Source organism: Pinus tabuliformis, chromosome 7 (assembly GCF_031772625.1).
Source record: "Pinus tabuliformis cultivar Carrire ecotype Pingquan chromosome 7, CPIR1, whole genome shotgun sequence".
Lineage (NCBI taxonomy): Eukaryota > Viridiplantae > Streptophyta > Pinopsida > Pinales > Pinaceae > Pinus > Pinus tabuliformis.
In genome coordinates, this window is record NC_142293.1 from 116,352,927 (window position 1) to 116,372,614 (window position 19,688).

The 19,688-nt window shown below is 38.0% G+C and overlaps 2 pseudogenes; both read left to right on the forward strand.

Moving 5' to 3' along the window:
* Window positions 1–12,956: 12,956 nt before the first annotated feature.
* On the forward strand, window positions 12,957–14,186 carry LOC149245992 (pentatricopeptide repeat-containing protein At2g13600 pseudogene; annotated as a pseudogene).
* A 188-nt stretch (window positions 14,187–14,374) lies between these two features.
* LOC149245993 (pentatricopeptide repeat-containing protein At1g20230 pseudogene) lies at window positions 14,375–14,785 on the forward strand (annotated as a pseudogene).
* The last annotated feature ends 4,903 nt before the right edge of the window (window positions 14,786–19,688 follow it).

Below are 19,688 nucleotides of genomic sequence, written 5' to 3' on the forward strand. Positions count from 1 at the left end.
AAGGCCCAAGATAGTTATGGAGGTAAGAAGTTTTTTGGGACCAGCCCAATATTGGAGGAAATTCATTGCTAATTTTTCTCTTATAGTAGCTCCTTTGCATGCGTTGAAAAGTGTGAAAAAGGTTTTTCAGTGGGGAGGCAAACAACAAGAGGCCATTGATACATTGAAGGAAAATATCAATACAACTCTAGTACTTTCACTTCTAGACTTGAGACAGTTGTTTGTGATTCAAACTGATGCTAGTGACTATGCTATGGGTGCAGTCCTCATGAAACATGGTAAGCCTATATGTTTTCATTCAGAAACTTTTAATGGTGCAGTGATTAACTATCCTACATATGACAAGGAATTGTATGCATTGGTGAAAAGTGTGAAAAAATGGAAACACTACTTGATGGGTAAGGAAACAATCATTCACACTGATCATCAACCATTGCAATACCTGCAATCACAATCAAAGTTGCAAAAATCAAGGCACTTCTAATGGATGGGTTTTCTTCAACAATACCACTTGGTAATCAGGTATAAGAAAGGTATATATAATAAAGTTGTTGATATGATTTCTATGCCTATTTTAGTGCAACTACTTTACTCAAGCATGATTTTGTTTTACATGAAAGTTATATTGAGAAATATGCATCAAATAATGACTTTCAAGATGTTTATGCAAGCTTGAGTCAAGGTAACCAAGTAGAGGAATGGGATTATAATTTGCATGATAACTTGTTGTACAATCTTGGCAAGCTTTGTATTACACAAGGAGAAAGAGTTAACATCATAAGAGAGGCACATACTTCTCTTATTGTTGGTCATTTCGATGTAAGTACGACGGTGGCACATCTACAGAAGTATTGTTATTGATCTCGTATGCTTGAAAGTGTGTCTCGTTCTATTAAAGGATGTTCATTATGTTCAATCAGTAAGCCTAGCAATAGGAAGTTAGGATTGTACACACCACTTTCGGCTACTTCACGACCATGGGAGAGTGTTTCTATGGATTTTGTAGGAGGTCTTCCATTGTCAAAAAGAGGTCGGATTATTTGTATGTAGTTGTGGATAGGTTCAACAAAATGTGTATTTTGATGCCATGTAAAAAGCAAGTTACAGCTGAAAAAATTACTTAGTTATTCCTTTAGAATGTTGGGGTGCATTTTGGATTGCCCACATCCATTGTTAGTGATCAAGATTCTCGCTTTGTTGGAAATTTTTGGTCAAGCTTGTGGGGATTCATGGACACCAAATTGAAAAAGAGTACAAATTTTCATCCACAAACAAATGTTCAAATAGAAGTGGTGAACAAAACAGTGATACATCTTCTTTGTGGGTATTGCAGCAAGCATCCTAAGTTGCGGGATGAACATTTTCACTATATTCAGCGTGCTTACAACTGAGCCAAGCACTCTTCAACTCAAACTTCGCCATTTGAGGCATGCTTGGGATACTTGCCTAAATCTTCTTTGGATTTTATTTTTGGAAAACATGTTGTTGTCGAAGGTCATAGCAACATAGACAAAGCAAGAAAGTTCATTGAACAAATCCAATTGGTACACCAAAATGTTCAAGAATAGCTTGAGAAAAGCCAAGACAAGTACAAAGAAAGGCACGACAAGCATTGTCAAGATCACAAGTTCCAAGTTGGTAACGAATTTTGGTTTCAAATTAACAAAGAGGGGCTCCAAGGAGAAGGTAAAATGCTAAAACCAATTAGATATGGTCCATTCAAAATTTTGGAAAAGATTGGTAACAATGCCTTGAGGTTGGATTTGCCTTCATATATACAAATTTATGTTGTTGTTAATGTTGAGAATTTAAGGTTGTATGAGCCTCTTTTGATTGAAGATTAAGGAGAGAATATTCAAATTCTATCTATTGAAGAGTTTTCTCCAGAATTCCTTGATGAGCTTTAGCAAGACACTATACTTGACAAAAGAACAAGGACATAAAAGAAGGGGAAGTATCGATTTTTTCCGAGTGGGGCTCAAGGGTAAAAATCCTTTAAAATCAAAATGGATAGAGGTTGGAAAGGCAATGGAACTGTACCCTCCCCTGCTGGACAATTGAAAATGATCCTTTTGGGGTCCAAAAGGCTTCCAGTGGGGAGGAGTGATCAGGTGCTCAAAATTAGGCTCAAAACTCAGAGTGTCAAAATATTGACAAAATTAGCTTCAGATCGAAGAGCTCATCATTTTGATTCCAACAGTGTGAATGAAACTCAAATCCTAGCTCGTATGAAGAAGTTAGAGCAAGTCAAAGTTTAGTTTTGACTTGGACAAATGGCAGGAGTGGATGAAGTGGTAGGGTCCTTTAGCGAATGGGGAGGCACCAACTGGCAGGCCGCCATTGGCCCCTGCATTACACAAATCACATGTCGCAGGCAGGTCGGCATTAAAAATTGGCCCCAAAATAGCCAAGGTGCGATGCGATAATCACAATTGCACATCGGTGAAGGGAAGTATTACAGATAATTGACCCTCATCGTACCCGGGTTGCAATGCAATAATCGCAATCACACTTTGCAGAAGAAAGAGTTCTGCATATATAAGATCGTCGGTGCTCCGTCGATTGCGATTTGCGAAAGTATCCCTGATGTGAAAAGTTTATCGGTTCGGGTTATTAGTTCCGTCAGGTCTACCTTATTGCCCCGTTGCGTTCACAAACCATAAGCCCGCTGATTGTGATTTGCAATGGGACAGTCGGTGCCAATAGATTATTGGCTACCACGCGATGAAATTTTTTCTCATTTAGCGCTTTTTGGAGCTAATTTGTAGGATCATGTCAGATTTGGAGCAATTTGTGGAGAGAATAGTGGGAAAACTAGGAGAGGCCATAACTTCTTCAGTTTTACACTAAATGGGATGCAAAAGGAGGCTAGAGAGCCATTTTTGGACATTCTGGACTCATGGGAGCAGGTTTCAAAAGCATGTGAGCATTGTAAACACATCTTTTTACATTTTTGAGCATAATAGAGAGGCCCAAGCCATTGGAAGCTAGAGCAAGGAGACATAGCCCAGGAGGGGTGAACTCCTTTATCATGTTCCTGTTGTGATGTATTTTTGATGATGTTCCGTACATGTTTATGTTGTTGTTTAATCTCTTATTTATGTTAAATTTCTCATAAAATTAACATAAAAACTCATTTTTCACTTGCAAAAATTCATGAATCCTTAAGCACAATGAAACACTTTGTTTCTAATCTAAGGAGGATCTTAGCACAACAATCTAATATTCTAAATCAGATCAATCTTTAACCCTTAATTTTTTCTTGGCCTTTTTTATTGAGTTAGGTTATCTCATATCTCTCTAGTCACACATTTCCTGCATATGTTGATACTAGTTTTTTTTTTTTTATCAGTTAGTCTCACATATAATACTTTTGTTGTGTTTTAACTTAAACACTTTGTTCAAAAAAGACACTTAGGAAGATTATAAGCCCCAGATCGTGTTCCGTTGTTTCTATTTCTTTTCAGAGAACCCTCAACTGGAAAGAGGTCGCCATCTACAAAACATATGGTAGGATCCCTGTATTCGCTCACAACTTTTGACGAGGTCCCAATTTTTTTTTTAATTAAACCCAATGTTCAAGGGGAATTTCGGTGCAATTCCAATTCATGCATGGTTACCAAGACAAGTCGGGAGTCGGGATCCACAACAGGTTAGCTCTGAGTCTTCCGTTGAAAGTGAAGTCGTCTGACTATAGGTTGGAACTGACTATGGTTAACTTTCCTTTACCTGCTGAGCCTTTAAACTGAACACAAATCAACAACTCGATTGGGGACGAAGCCACTGATGAAGTCAGGGTCGGGAAGGTAGTTGCAACTGGTTATGTCGCGTAAGGATTAGAGAGCCGATATCCAACCCATGTACTTTGGCTCCGTGGAAATCGAAGATATTTATGCACAACGTGTTTGAAAGAGCCAGAGAAATCACAGGGGATCTCTTCATCAATTCACTTGCCATCAAAATCACTAAATAAGTATATGAAAAAATAAATAATGTCGAAAGTATTGACATAAATTAAACAATGTCAAATGAAATTGGTTTTTCATGCATTATATTAGTTTTATATTGGTTACTCGAATCAAAATAATGGTTGGTACACTGAAATTTCATGCTTGTTTTCTAGTTTCTTTTTTTCAATAGAAAAGTATTAGGGTATTTATATTACATAGAACACAATGTTACTGAAATGCCCCAGCTATACTTGTGTTGAGACTTCCTTACAATCTATATATAACTAACCTTAAGAGTCAACACAAAATAGGGCCTACGGATCAATGGAACATGGCGACACTCTCCTATTAATTACAACAAATATTTATTGAACCTTCTATGGTTTGTAAGAGATGGTTAGGTGTTCTACTATTTTTTTTGTGTTTTCTTCATCCATAGCTTGCCTGAAATCTTAAGCATGGAGTATTTCTGTTAGAACCCTCTCTGACTTACAAGAAAGTCTTCCAAATAGTCCTTCTTTCCACAAACTTTTATCAATCTCTCTTCATGTTTGTTGAACGCTCTCTGTTTTCAGCTGCTTCTCAAAACACAGGAAGAGTGATGCATTGAGAGAGTAGTGAATGAATAAAGAAAAACCAAATTTACGAGGAAAGTATAAATTGTTCAAAGCGGAAATTTCTCCAATCTTTTGCGCTTCTCATTACTTCTCAATTAGCCAGCCAACTTGTTTTCCTTTTTGTTAGAGTGGCACTCTAGCATCTGATATGCATGCATTCCAAGGAGTTGAAGTACCCCTTTAACCAATTTTTGTGATTTACTATTTTTTCCAAAGCAGTGTGCAATTTACTTAACGATCAAGGTAGAAGCTTGTGCATAATTTAAGCTTGCCATGTCTTAATTCAAATCTAGCTCTAATCACTTTTGGAGGGCATGCACTTTCACTCAAGTGTCAGTGTTTATGCCAAAGACCCATTTGAAAATGATTTTATTAGGTTTAGTGATTGGACACTAGGATTACTAGTAGTGTGGCTTGTCACTTTAGAAAATACACATGGATATGCCAATAGGCAAGGAATTCAACAAATTAGAAAATACACATAGATATGCAGTGGATAAGGCATTCAACAAATTTAAACGTGTGGATTTAATTACAATGGATGCAAGGCTTATTATATGGTGAAATAATGAAACAAACATGTCGTTTTACTGACATCTGAATACATAATAATAATAATAATAATAAAAATAACAATAATGATAATGGCATCAAATCAAGATAATACACCGACATCCCCACTTCAAATTGAAGTGAGAGTAAGGAAAGGACATCATTATTACCCCAATTAATATCAAAGGTTTGATATAAAGGGTTTGATATCAAAGGTTTGCATCATTGGATCGTCTTCTTTCAGGAGCCGTTTTGGAATAGAGCAAACGTTTCGTCTTTCATGTGAGTAATAAAAGTCGTTTGTCAAATGGTCAGAAGGGACTGCTGCATTTTTACAACATTAAACTAGGCCAGATCGTACGGAAATATCACCATGTGAACGAGAATAACAAGCACTGAAATACCAATATTTTTCAAATTCATTCCTATTTTCATGATGTTTTTTCCTGTAATGAAGTCGTATGTTAACCATTAATTTTATCAATTTTTTTTGGTCATTTTTGTATTTTTTATTTTTTTAATTAAATTTGAAAATTGTGATTTTACTGTTATCAAATTTGCATAAAGTTTAAATTTATCATTAATTAAAATTAAAATTAAAATATTTAAATATCAATATTTTATGACTAATAACTATATTGAGTTTTTTTTAATGATGATTAAATCTACTTTTAAATCAAAATGAAATATTGAAATTTTATTATAATTATTTATAAAATTCCTATAAAAAATTAAAAAAATTACCTTCTGAAATTGCTCCTAAAAATAAAAATTTAGGGTTTTAGAAAATTGTAATTTTTTTATTTCACTATGAATTAAGTTATTAATGGGGTAGTATTTTATAAAAGAGATGGATAACATCTTATAAATAAGCAAAAAATAATTTTAAAATTTATTTTTCATTTATGAAGAAATGGTATAATATTTTAAATTGAAAAAATAAATTTATATATATATATATATATAGATATAGATATAATTTTCATAGTGAAATGAAAAATTACAATTTTCTCAAATCTAATATAAAAACTTTAATTTTTTATTTTTACTTCTAAGAGTAATTTCCAAAAGTAATTTTTTTGACTTCTTTATGGAAATTTAATACAATAATTATAATAAAGTTTCAATATTTCATTTTGAAATAAAATTGGATTTAATTGCCATACATAATTACTAGTTAATATACCACTTCATATACAAGAAAAAACATCAAGAAAATAGGGATGAATTTGAAAAATATTGGTATTTTGGTGCTTGTTATTCTCATTGAGATGGTGATATTTATGTATGATCTGTCTAAGAAAAGCCTAGTTAGGCTGATAGTTCTTTCTTTTGAATCAGTTCACCTCTTATTTTTGTCTACACTTTTCTTCTCCATTTGACATATGGCACACATTTTTATGCCCACTCTTCTTTTCTCCATTTGTAATCTGATACATATTTTTATGCCCACTCTTCTCCTCTAAGCTTGACACCTTTTGCTCATAATTTGAAATTTGTTTAACTACGGTACCGTTAGTTTGTTGGTTTATTGAAATCCAAAATAAGTACTTCAGAGGTATTTTTTTGAAATATGCGAAAGGTGTCGTGATGAGAGGTCATGGCAAGAGTCTATTTACGGTTTGTTTATTGAAATCTGGGATAAGTACCACGAATTGAAAGGGGAGTAGTCTAACAAGGCGGAGGAATTGCCCGGTTTCCATTGCCGCCAGGAAAAACGTCCGACTCTAGCCGTCAGCAATTCCTCCACCCTCTGCCACCCTCTACCATCTTTCTGCATTAAAGTCCTGATTTTATCGGAGCTGGTCTAACAAAATTTTCGCCGCGAAGAGTTAATGCGCATTTCAATTCGAAATTTTGCAAACCACGGGCTGCTCCCCTAACTGTTCGGAGAAGCGCGGAGAATGTACCTGCGCGTTCAGCATTGGCGCAATGAAGGCAACACCTTTACCATTCGAAGAAGCGCGGAGAGTATGCAACACCCAGGGAGGAAAACTGAAAGAGGTGTTTCGGATTCTGCAGGAGGAGGGCATTGGAGTGGTGTGGTGTACGTACGATTGGGTGCTAGAGGAGTGTGTTATGGAGAAAGCATGGGAAGAAGCCAAATTCATCCAAGCCCACATGATTCTAACCGAATTCAATGCAGATACATTTTTAGCAACTAAGCTTTTGGGACTGTATTCCAAGTGTGGGAATTTGGTGGAAGCTTGCCAAGTGTTCGATGGAATGTTTGAACTGAATGTAGCCTCATGGACTGCTATGATCGTGATCCAGATTTAAACAGGAACACAATAAAATACAGAGATAATCATAAAGATAGATATGCAGTGGAAATAATACTTCATTTCATTACTGTAAAATACTGAAATATGCTTACAAACAGAAATGGAAATAAACCAGCTAGGGCGATGGTAGCTTATCTCTAAGAAGAGATGTGGTGGCTACATGCCTTTGAACTGTGTTACAGTGAGGCTCGAAGGCCTATTTATTGTTGAGAAACAATGGAAAACCCTTCACATTCCAAAACCTAACCCTAGAAGATGAAACGCCAAATTGTGGGACCCGTTTCTGGGTAAGTTGGTACATCAACTTCCCAGGGTCGCGAATTGGTCATATTATCTCCGTTTGACATGCATGATAGCCCGTTGGAAAGATCTCTGCGAGGACTGCGACGAAAAAGACAATTTTTTGGCAAAAAAATCGCTGGCGGTAGATTTCCCAAAAAATGTCGTTTAGGGCCTCAAAACGGCTCCAGAAGTTTAGGACTCGAAAAACTGCTAAAAATAGTAAATTGTGCTACAATTTAGGAAACTGAAAAGACTGAAAGAGACAGTTGTGGGGGTCCAAATGGGATAGGTGGGTGGCCACCAACATCCACCTGGATCATTCCTCCCCCCTTAGGAAGTAATGGTCCCCATTACGTTGAGTTCCTCCCTGAGATGAGGAAGCTTCTGCTGAGCTGGATCTCTAGTGAGTTGTTCTGCAACCTATGATGTGTCTAGAAATGGTGGGAAACATGGTCGACAACGATCCACATTGATCACTTGGTGCAAGCGAAGGAATGGAGGAATGTTATGCTTCAAAGCATTGTTGTCTGTAGCCTTAGTACTAGTGTAAGGACCATGTCGGAGTGGTCTGAGCTTCTGATGGGTTCTGGTAAGGCATTCTTTCTGTCGATGCAACCAAACTTTTTTGCCCACCTGAAACTTGTGTGGTACCCCTGTGGCTGAGGAGAAGTTGTTCCTACATTTTGTCATGACCATATCCCTTTGCTGCTGCTACATGGAGGAACCCTTTGCAGGGGTCATGGATGTAGCAACGATCTTCCCCTTACTTTGGGAGTGAATCAGACAGAAAATGAATTTCCTAGTCTGGGAGATGAGCTTGCTGCCTTTCTTGGCAGTGATTAAAGAGGTGGCGGTAGGTGGGGCTACCTCCGGTATCCTGTATAATGAATTATCCAAAGAAATAATGACAACACGATGCCTTGACTCATACACAGCATGTCGCCTCCACAAGTATGGTTGGCCTAATAGTACATCACAAACATCCAAAGGAGTAACATCACACAATACCTCGTCTGTGAAGGGCTTGATGCTGTAGGGAAGGCAACACTGTTGGCAAACTTTGAGATCTCGTCCTTCGTGAAGCCACCTGATACTGTACGGCTGCGGGTGTGGTGTAGTCGGTAGGCCCAACCGCTTCATGACCTCTGCTAAAATGAGGTTCTTTTGGCTGCCACTATCGACAATGAATTGCAGCGGTGAACCCTTCACCCACATCTGTGAGTGGAAAAGACGTTCCCCCTCCTCTAGATCTTCAGGCTCATTTTTCTAGATGTTGCCGGTGGCAACAGTGGCGTTGGGCTCTGCATCAATGATCTGCTTCCCTTTGCCATTCCCCTTGTCAAGTTCTAGCTCAGGGTCTGAACATGCATCTGATTTGGAAGCCTTCAACTCAGCCACCAGCGACTGCTTGGTCTGAAACTCACTTGTGTTATGAGTGGGACTCTTGTGGAACTCACACCACTTTCCTGTGTCCTTCTTCGGCTTCGTGGTGTTGTTCTTTTCTTGCGGCTTCGAGGGGTTATCTTTGGTCACCCCGCCTTGGCTTTGTCCTTTGGGCTTTGGATTTGCAGATCCAAAGTCTCGCTTCTTCTGTTTGAACTTTTGCTCGATTTTGACAGCATATCGGTATGCTGTGCGAGTGAGGAGATGTTCAAGAACTCCATCTCTTCCTGGATGTATCTGTGTAGGCAGCCGCGGTATTTGAGTACCAGATGCAGCTCAGAATCTTTGATACCCAATTGTGTGCGAAGGGTATTAAAAATGTTTGTGAACTCCGGCACATCTTGGTCTCGTCCCTGCCGCAGTGTGGTCCATTTGATGTATTTGTCCTCATAGCTTTTGACAGGGTAGTACTGCTCCTTGATGGCATCATGGAAGTCATTCCAAGTGGGTGCGGCTGAAAACAGTGAGCCTGTACTTTCATCCTTCTACTCGCAGTAGGTTTCCCACCAGTCCTTGATGTGGGGGTCTGCTTTGAGAAGAGCGAAAACAATCTTTTCCCGACTTGAAAATTCATGAACAGAAAAATACCGATCTAGCAGATTTAACCATTTATCTACGGCATCTACGTCTATTTGACCCTCGAAGATGGGGATTTCAAAATTAACTTGTACTTTAAAGGGTGTGGCATTTCCAGAGTAGCTATTGGAAGCTGATGCATCGCCTCTGGGTAGCCGCTAAAAGATCTGGGCAAAGATGTCCATCATCGCGTTCCTTTGTCGCTTGAGGGCTTCTTCGAGTAAGATTTTGCTAGGATCTCCTGCCCCCTCGTTTTTCTTCTCATTCGCCATGGGAGGTCGTCGAGATTTGTGAGGCTGGTCTTGCAAAGGTTCGACCAGTTCAAGCCCTAACTCCTTATATCCCGACCTCGTTGGGGACATGCAAAGAAAAAAACAGAGAAAAAGCAGACCGCTCTGATACCACTGATCCGGATTTAAACAGGAACGCAATAAAATACAGAGATAATCATAAAGATAGATATGCAGCGGAAATAATACTTCATTTCATTACTGTAAAATACTGAAATATGCTTACAAACAGAAATGGAAATAAACCAGCTAGGGCGATGGTAGCTTATCTCTGAGAAGAGATGTGGTGGCTACATGCCTTTGAATTGTGTTACAATGAGGCTTGAAGGCCTATTTATTGTTGAGAAACAATGGAAAACCCTTCACATTCCAAAACCTAACCCTAGAAGATGAAACGCCAAATTGTGGGCCCCGTTTCTGGGTAAGTTGGTACATCAACTTCCCGGGGTCGCGAATTGGTCATATTATCTCCGTTTGACGTGCATGATAGCCCGTTGGAAAGATCTCTCTGAGGACTACGACGAAAAAGATGATTTTTTGGTAGAAAAATCACTGGCGGTAGATTTCCCAAAAAATGTTGTTTAGGGCCTCAAAACGACTCCGGAAGTTTAGGACTCGAAAAACTGCTAAAAATAGTAAACTGTGCTACAATTTAGGAAACTAAAAAGACTGAAAGAGACAGTTGTGGGGGTCCAAATGGGATAGGTGGGTGGCCACCAACATCCACCTGGATCAAATCAGTGCTTACTCTGGGTATGGATATGGTGAGAAGGCGCTGAAGTTGTTTTATGAGATGCAATGTAAGGGTGTTCCAGTAAACGGATACACGTTTGCCACTGTTCTCGCTACCTGTGAAAACTCACAAAGTCTTGGAGACAGCAAGGAGATCCATGAAGAAATAGTTAGGAATGGGTTCCATACTAATGTTTTTGTGGTAAGTGCACTTGTAAACATGTATGCTAAATGTGGATAGATAGGGGATGCACGAAAGGTATTTGATGAAATGCCTGAACGAAATTTGGTCTCATGGAATGCGATTGTTGCAGGGTATGCACAGAATGGGTTTGTTGATGAGCTCTAAAGCTCTTCTCAGAAATGCCAGAAAGAAAGGTGGTTGTCTAGTCAATTTAACGTCTTAAATTGCTTTACATAAATTATCAATCCGGGTATCGTAAACTGATGAAGTGTGGTGCACCATATGTGCTTAGTTAATCTTTTTCTTACTTCGTTGTTTTATAGATTTTATTTTGTTTTGGGGTTTTGTTCTTGTTGATCTCCTAAAGTATCTAATGCAAATGGAAATCCTATTCTAAGGTCTTAAGAATACTTTTAAAGGTCAAGTATGGATGTAGATTTCAAGACAAGGTCTATGTCCCTAATGGTAACTTCCAAAACTTAGCACTTCAAAAGATCTTAAAACATGTTATTGATGGAATTAGTACTTAAACAAAAGTGTAAGTATGCAGTTACTTTAATCAAGCAAAAGATGAAATATTGATCATGAAATCACTGTCTCTGCTGCTTGTCTAAATACGGAAATAAAAATTAATCTATTGCACTCAAACAAATTAAAGACTGCAAACCAATAAAAAGTAAAATCAAATCACATCATTCATAGTCTGATTCCTCGCCAGGTTGTCTAAGCTATGGATTTCGGAGATAATCATCAATAAAATGAGCAATCTGATATCTAATTGCAAAAAAGTAAAACTAAAATCAGATCACATCAATTCATAGTCTGAGCCCTCGCCAGTTAGTCTGGCTATGGCTTTTGGAGGTAATCATCAACAACTTGAGCAATTTGATATCTAATTGTAGAAAAGTAAACTTATAATCAAATCACATCAATTCATAGTCTAACCCCTCGCCAGTTAGTCTCGCTATGGCTTTCGGAGGTAATCATCAACAACTTGAGCAATCTGATATCTAAACTAACTAACAAAGCAAATGAATAAGACTGAAATCAAAGCATAACTGAAATTGAAAAGCTAAAAAAACAAAGTCAGCAGAGAGGTAAATCTCATGTCACTATTTGATGCAAAAACATGTAAAGAAAAACTAATCTACAATCAACCGGTTGAACACACTTACATGAATTAAAATTGCATGAATGGAAAATCTAATTTATCAAACTTGAAAGCAATCAAATAACATAATGAAATCAAAGCAAAATTACAAAATGAAATCTACTCTACCTTACATTCTAATATGCTCCATGACATCTACTTCACATCTCCTTCCATGTTGAGAACATCAAAGCTTTATTCAAATTCTTCAAAATTACAAAGTACAACAAAGCTCTCCAAAGCTTTCCAAAGCCATCTCACAAGCTAACAAGCTTAAGAACTAACAAGCTAAGACTCACAAGCTAAAAGACTAACAAATGAAGGAGAGAGATCTCCTATTTATACAAAAAGATGAGAAGCCATCTCATTAATGAGAGTCCATGAATCTCTCCCTCTACCTCTAGAGTCCTAATCAAAATAGGAACTGATAAGACACATGTCTTCTTAGAGTTACAATATAATTAGGAGATGTGACACATATCCTCATGATCCCATGATTCTTTCCACTCAAATTCGAATTTGGCCTTAGAGTGCCACATAAGGGTCTTCTAGAAGCCTCCTTTCAACCTACACATGTCAACAATCTCAACCCATTTGTTAGGTATAAGCATATGTACATTATTTTCTAATTTTTAACCACAAATTCACTTAAAAGGCTTAGAATTAATAAAGATTGGAAAAACATAAATGTGGCCCAATGATAATGAGAGGGATGAATGTGGTGACATAGTAGTGAAATGGAGGTGAAATGGAGGTGATATAATGGACATAATAGTGAAAGTGTAATGGAAATGAATTACATTTTCAAGACTCAACAGTGGTTTCATGGACAACAGTGATTGCTTGATGTGTGTAGAATGGACTCATTAATGAATCCCGGGAACTATTTGAAAAAATGCCTGAACAAAATGTGATCTCATGGACGACGATGATTTTAGGATATGCCCAAAATGGGGAAATTGAGGAGGCGCTGAAGCTGTTTTGGAAAATGCCTCATCGGAATACATTTTCTTGGACGGCAATGATTACTGCTTCCGCTAAGCATGGCCATGCGGAGGATGCCCTTAAATTGTTTGGCCATATGCAGCAAACTGGCATTCGGCTTAATCAATTTACTTTTGCCAGTGTTCTCTCTGCTTGTGCAAATATGGGATCTTTGAAACATGGTAAAGAGATCCATGAGAGCATAATTAGAAGCGGGTTGCATTCCGATGTTGTTGTTGGGAGTGCCCTTGTAGACATGTATGTCAAATGTAGGAGCATACAGGAAGCACGCACCATGTTTGACAATTTTCCTGAACAAAATGTCGTTTCCTGGAATACAATGATTGTAGGATATGCGAAGTATGGGTATGTCGATGAAGTTGCGAATCTCTTTGTGAAAATCCCTGTTCGGGATGTGGTTTCATGGAATGCAATGATTGTTGGATATATACAAAATGGGTATCTTGATGAAGCAGTGAAGCTGTTTCAAGGAATGCCAGAACGAGATATTGTCTCGTGGAATACAATGGTTGCAGGTTATGTACAAAGTGGGCATTTCTATGAGGCATTGACACTTTTTCAGGAACTACAATCGACTGATATGAAGCCAGACTTGGACACTTTTGCCGGTGTGCTTCCAGCATGTGCCAATTTGGTAGCTCTGGGACATGGCATGTTGGTCCACAATCATATAGTTAAAAATGGATTTCAATATGATCATGATGATTTTGTGGGTAGTGCCCTGGTAGACATGTATTCGAAATGTGGTACTATAAAGGATGCACGTCAGGTTTTTGATAGAATGCCTAGACGTGATGTGGTGTCATGGAATGCAATGATATTAGGATATGCAATGCATGGTCATGGCAAGGAGACCCTCTTACTCTTTGAAGAAATGAAAGAGGTTGGCACCATGCCAAACAATGTAACCTTTGTTGGTGTATTGTCTGCTTGCTGCCATGGAGGCTTGGTGAAGGATGGCTGGAAATATTTTCATTGCATGAGTCAGAATTATCACATGGAACCAGAGCTTGAGCACTATGTGTGCATGGTTGACCTCCTTGGTCGTGTTGGGCATCTGGAGGAGGTGCAAGTCTTTATTGACAAAATGCCAATAAATCCTGGACCAACAGTGTGGTGATCTTTACTAGGTGCCTATAAGGTCCATAAGAATATAGAACTAGGAGAATCTGTGGCACACCTACTTTTTGAGTTAGATCCTGAAAATGCGTCATCGTATGTGCAACTGGAAAACATCTATGCAGTGGCGGGTAGGTGGGATGATGCAAAAAATGTCTGGAAAATGATGAAAGACGGGGGGGTAAAAAGATGCCAAGATGCAGCTGGATTGAGGTAAATAACAGGGTTTATGTTTTCATGGCAGGAAACAGATCAAACTTACAGATGCAGGACATTTTTGCAGAGTTGGAAAGGTTGTATGGGTATATGAAAGAGGCAGGATATGTGCCGGACACAGACTTTTTGCTGCATGATGTGGAAGAGGAGCAGAAGGAACATGTTCTCTTCCACCATAGTGAGAAGTTGGCCATTGTATTTGGGCTTATCAACACATATCATGGGACAACCATTAGAATTGTTAAAAACCTTCGAGTGTGTGGTAACTGTCATTCTGCCACTACATTCATTTCCAAGATTGCTTTACAAGAAATCATTGTGAGAGATACTAACCATTTCCATCATTTCAAGGACGAGAAATGTTCCTGTGGGGATTTTTGGTGATATGCTACTTAAAAATGGATTATACCCAAGCTGAAATAATGAAAAGGTTGTGTATATCTGCTCTGTGTTGCTAATGCACTTAATTTTTTCAAGAATTTCTATGTCGAGAGATTCTATTTATTACTCTGAATCAGATAAATTACTTTCGAAATGATACTTCATCCTAGAGTATATATGTTTGGTGGCAGGGCTTAACTTCTTCAGAGAATGTTGTATTAAGCACTTCTTACAGATTACTCAATGACAAATTGATCTTACTGAAAACAACAGAATAAATGTAGCTAGGTCTGTAACAATAAATTCAACAATCTATATCACGACAGATTCCAGTATTCTAAGGAAATTCAGCAACAGTAAAATAAATACAGAAGATATATTTGGAATTCAAATTATGCCTCCATTGCTCCCCGATACTCCTTGAGCCTTTTTTGATGGAGCAAGTGGTGATCTCCAGTATTGTAGCAATGATGCTGCAACTCCTGGGACTCCCTAATTTACTTTTATCAACCCGGTAGTTCGTAACAAACTTGGAAGCGACGATGCTATATGCACAAGTACTAGCTCTTACTGCAAGCTGTCACTTGATCAGCTGGCACAAGTTTGCTAGGAGCTTAAGCCAACTTCTATGAGTTCTTAGAAGAAGCTTTTAACTGTGATGTATGAAAGCTAACTCAAAAGAGGCTAGTCTACTTGCAGAAAGAAGATGACAGCTGAAAGGAAATGCAAGCCCTAGCAAACCCTAGTTTTACCGACTAACCCTACTTGTGCAAGAAAAGAGATGTAAGCTACTGAAATGGATGCCATTGACTATTGCAGAGGTAAAACACATGTGTTTAAGCTACTTCTGAAGGGAAATATGGAAAAATCATCTTTTTGTATTTTGAGCAATTTTATGCAGAATTATTATGCATGTGTTTTAGCTATTTGTGACTGTGCATAGGTTTATTGGCGAAAGGAAATGGAGTGGGAATTTGCAGGAGGTTGGGAAGGTGTGAGAGGACCTAAGGAGTCCCTAACACCCTTTTGGAGGTTTCCACCGCAATCGGATTTCGAAAAATCGCTCGCATGAACTTCTACAGGAGGCTACAGGGGCTCTACAGGAAGTTCTACAGGAAGAGGCCGAAAGTGGTTTTTAGAGGGTTGAAGTTGGAAAAGCAGTGGGAAGGTGGAAATGAAGGGTGGATAGGGATGTTAAGGGGTCTAGGACCTGGTAAATGAAGCTCAGGAGTGAAAGAAGATAGTTGGATTTGTTCAAAGGTGAAGGTAGCAATGTTGCACAAAAATGTAGAAATTAGGGCAAGTTGGGAAAGTATGGCAAATGAGTGAAGGAAATCTTGAGAGAGAGACTGGATCAGGTTGTATGATGGAGGAAGGATAGGCTAGAGTGTCTTACAGGTGTTCTTCACACTTCTTTCCAAAACTGACCCAAGCAAAGACTAAGAAAACAAAGTTTTATCTAATTTGACCTAATTCTGACCTAGAAACCAAAAAAGTGATGAACAGAACTTTATAAACAGGAGTTTATGCAAGAAAGCTATGGAAATTGAGAAAGAATAGATCTAAGCATGAAAAAACGACTGATATCAACTTTTCCAACTCAAATTCTAACACTAGCAATTGCATTGGAAGGCAAAAACAATGTTTTTGTGGCAGCAAGTGTGCCTTGGTCTCAATTCATGGTCCCAAGGAGGGAGAAAGGAGATCAAGGCCTGCTTGGTAGCCTTTTTGTGGATCTTTTCTGTTATCAATCTATCAAATCAACCTAAATCAAGAACAACTATCTTAATCATCAAAAACAACCCAAGTAACAAAGCAAGATTTAACCAATATAACAGAAATTATTCTATGAATGCAGTAAAAACACATAAAAGTACACAAAGGAGGTACTGGGCACTTGGGTTGGGACCAACCCCAAGAGCTACAGCCCCCTAAGAAAGATCAGTGCTGGTTCAAAGCTGGATTCATCTTCATTGATCAAAAAATAATAGTTACATCACAAAACTGTCTGCAAAAGGAGCTCGAAAATGAGTTGATTACAAGGCTGCACTAAAGTGCGAAAATAGACTATCAAATGGCTAAAATCTAACTAAAATCTGATTAAAAAAACTGAGGCCCTAAGCCTTCTTATTTATACAAATGGGGACCTCCAACAGTCCTCCTAAAATCAAGGAACTCGGCTTCTTGGAACTGAAGATAACAGCAATCCTACTTGACTTGATTGGCTGCCCCTTGGCTTTGTGCTCCAAGTTTTTGATGGAGAATTCGAGGTAAGGGCTCATAAATGAAGGGGACACCCTCCTACAAATCCTCTCCCTTGTTCTTCCATGAATTTGGCTGCCAAATGCTCATTAAACCTTTGATTTTGTCTCAAAATTGACCAAAAATCTGCATAAAGCACACAATAGACTTTTTGGCATCATGACTAACCCAATTCACTCTATTAGCATAAATATGATAAAAAAAAATGCAATAAACTAATGAGAATGGTGGATTAAGTCGAATGAAGAGGCAAAATGAGCCCATATAATTACCCATTTCTGGGGCTCATCAGCAAGCCAGAGACATATTTTGAAAATTCCTTGAATGCAATTACTGGAGATTTATCTTCTAACTGTTAGCAGTTTGTCTGTCTTTTGAATTTTTATTCAGCAAACAACGATAAATTCACAATTGCATTCTTCATAATAAAAATGCTGCGGAAATATAAAATACAGAACTGAGAAATAGATGCACACATACAAAAATTGACACTATTGTTTTTGGACAATTGTTCCTGGAAAAACCCCGAAGGGAAAACTAGTGCAATAGACGAGGGTTTTATTAATTCTTCAGAAAATTCAAGAGTACAAAGGTCTTCTTGCTAATATATCAAAGCTCCAGCAATATACTACTGATAAAATAATCTGTAAGACACCCTTGTCTCCCTTTGCAACTGATCTAGTCTCTCCTAGCCTGCTTGCACTCTCCCTTGCTACTCACACTGAAGCCCAAAAATGTGCATTGCCTGGCTGAATAAAACCGTACAGCCTCAGAAATGCTTCTAGGTGAGACGTCTAGCTTCCCTATGCCTCTAGAACCCACTCTTTTTGCCTCGAGACCCTGATCCAACAACTTGCAACTGAAACATGGCTCCTCTGGCAACTCGCACTAAGAAATCTGGCTAACTCGCACTACTGTATTCGGCCTCCTCTTTCTTGTGTCTTGGAAACTGGAAAATACTAAGGAAAATTCCTCCAAATTCCTGCGCTCAAATCTTTGTTGATCTCTCGCTCCGATCCTTTCCCTAGATTCAATTGTGCCCTTGTTGAGTATTGCAACTGGGTAAGTCAGACTGTTCAACTTACCAATTGTATCTATCTTCAAGCCTTTTGACATGCTCTTATAATCTCTCATTGGAGTCTTAATGGCCATGATTACATCTCAACCAACAACCAAGATCATCTTGACTTCATCCATGGAAGTCTCTGGAGAAAAATCAAACTTCCTTAATTAATTCTATTTAATTAACCAATTTTCCTAGGTTAGACTTAGGAATATTTTAATTATGGCTAATTATGTTAATTAAGGCATCTCCAAGTCTTTTCTCTCAAAACCTTTTCTAGGTTTTGGAGATCTCGTGTTCCTTAGTCTCTTAAACACAATTTGTGACCAAAACACCTGTCTGCTACTACAAAAACTAACACATCCCCATGTTGCGATGTTGGTGTCATTATCTTCTTTCATCAGAATCATCATATGCCTATTTGATATTCCCCTAGTTTTGATACAAACACTGAAGCAGAATTTACGGCTTTGTGGACCTTGTTTTATGTCACCAATTTTAAAAACATTTTAAGCTGCAAATCATGGGAGATTCAAAGCTTGTCATTGATTAGTTGGATAGAAAAGTTTTCATTGAAGCCCTTTGTCTAGAACATATCCTATGGAATATCCGTAGCGAAATAAATAAGATGAAATGGTTTTCTGCCAAGCATATCCTGAGGGAATTGAACTCAAAAGGAGATCAACTTTCTAAAGAGACTCTACAATTTCCATTTGTTTCTCTTGGCATCTATGAAATCCTAGACGGGCAGGAAATTCAAGTGATGGAGTTCCATCTTTAAAGAAAGGAAGTTTTGAGATGAACGATTATCTTGATAAAGATGTTTAATTGTCCATTACAGTTTATCCTTTTGGTCATTTTCTTCTTGGATCATTATCCAAATTAGATCAGGTTTCAAACCTGGTCTGACAATGTATATTTCAATTCACTATGAAAATATAAGTTTTATTTTTCAGGGAAAAAGAAAATACAGCAGATATATATTCTGAAATACATCACCATGAAACCGTAGAACAAAATTTAAACATCAAACATGAATCTTAGCCAAAATAGAATTAGTTTGAATCTCCAACTACACAACAAAAACTTTCTTAAGTATGTTTGCCAACTTACCCTAGATTTTCCAAGGTAATATGAATGCTGCTCTTGGACCAACCTACTCTCATATCAACTAGCTACAAGAAACCAAAACTCCATTCCAGATTTCTTTTTGAAATGCCAAGGCTTATTTTCATGCTTCTCCCCCACCCTAGTCCAAGTGTTGATGTAGCTACTCCATAAATGTGTGGCCACTGCATAGACCAATGAATGGATGGATTTTCCAACAACCTCCACTTGAGTGATAAGTTTAGTTTCACCTATCATATATGGACAAGGTCAACCACATGAAAATGATGGTTTTCTGACTACCTGTAATCACCATTGACCAAGTTCTCAAGCTTCTGGATGAACATGTAAACTTGGTCTATTTTGGCTTCTTTGACTTGTAAAAACACTAATTACATAATTGTAGCTAAAATTACAAATTCTTTGAGGCATATTTTTATCTGATGCATCTTTGATTTTTTTTTGTCAGTTAGG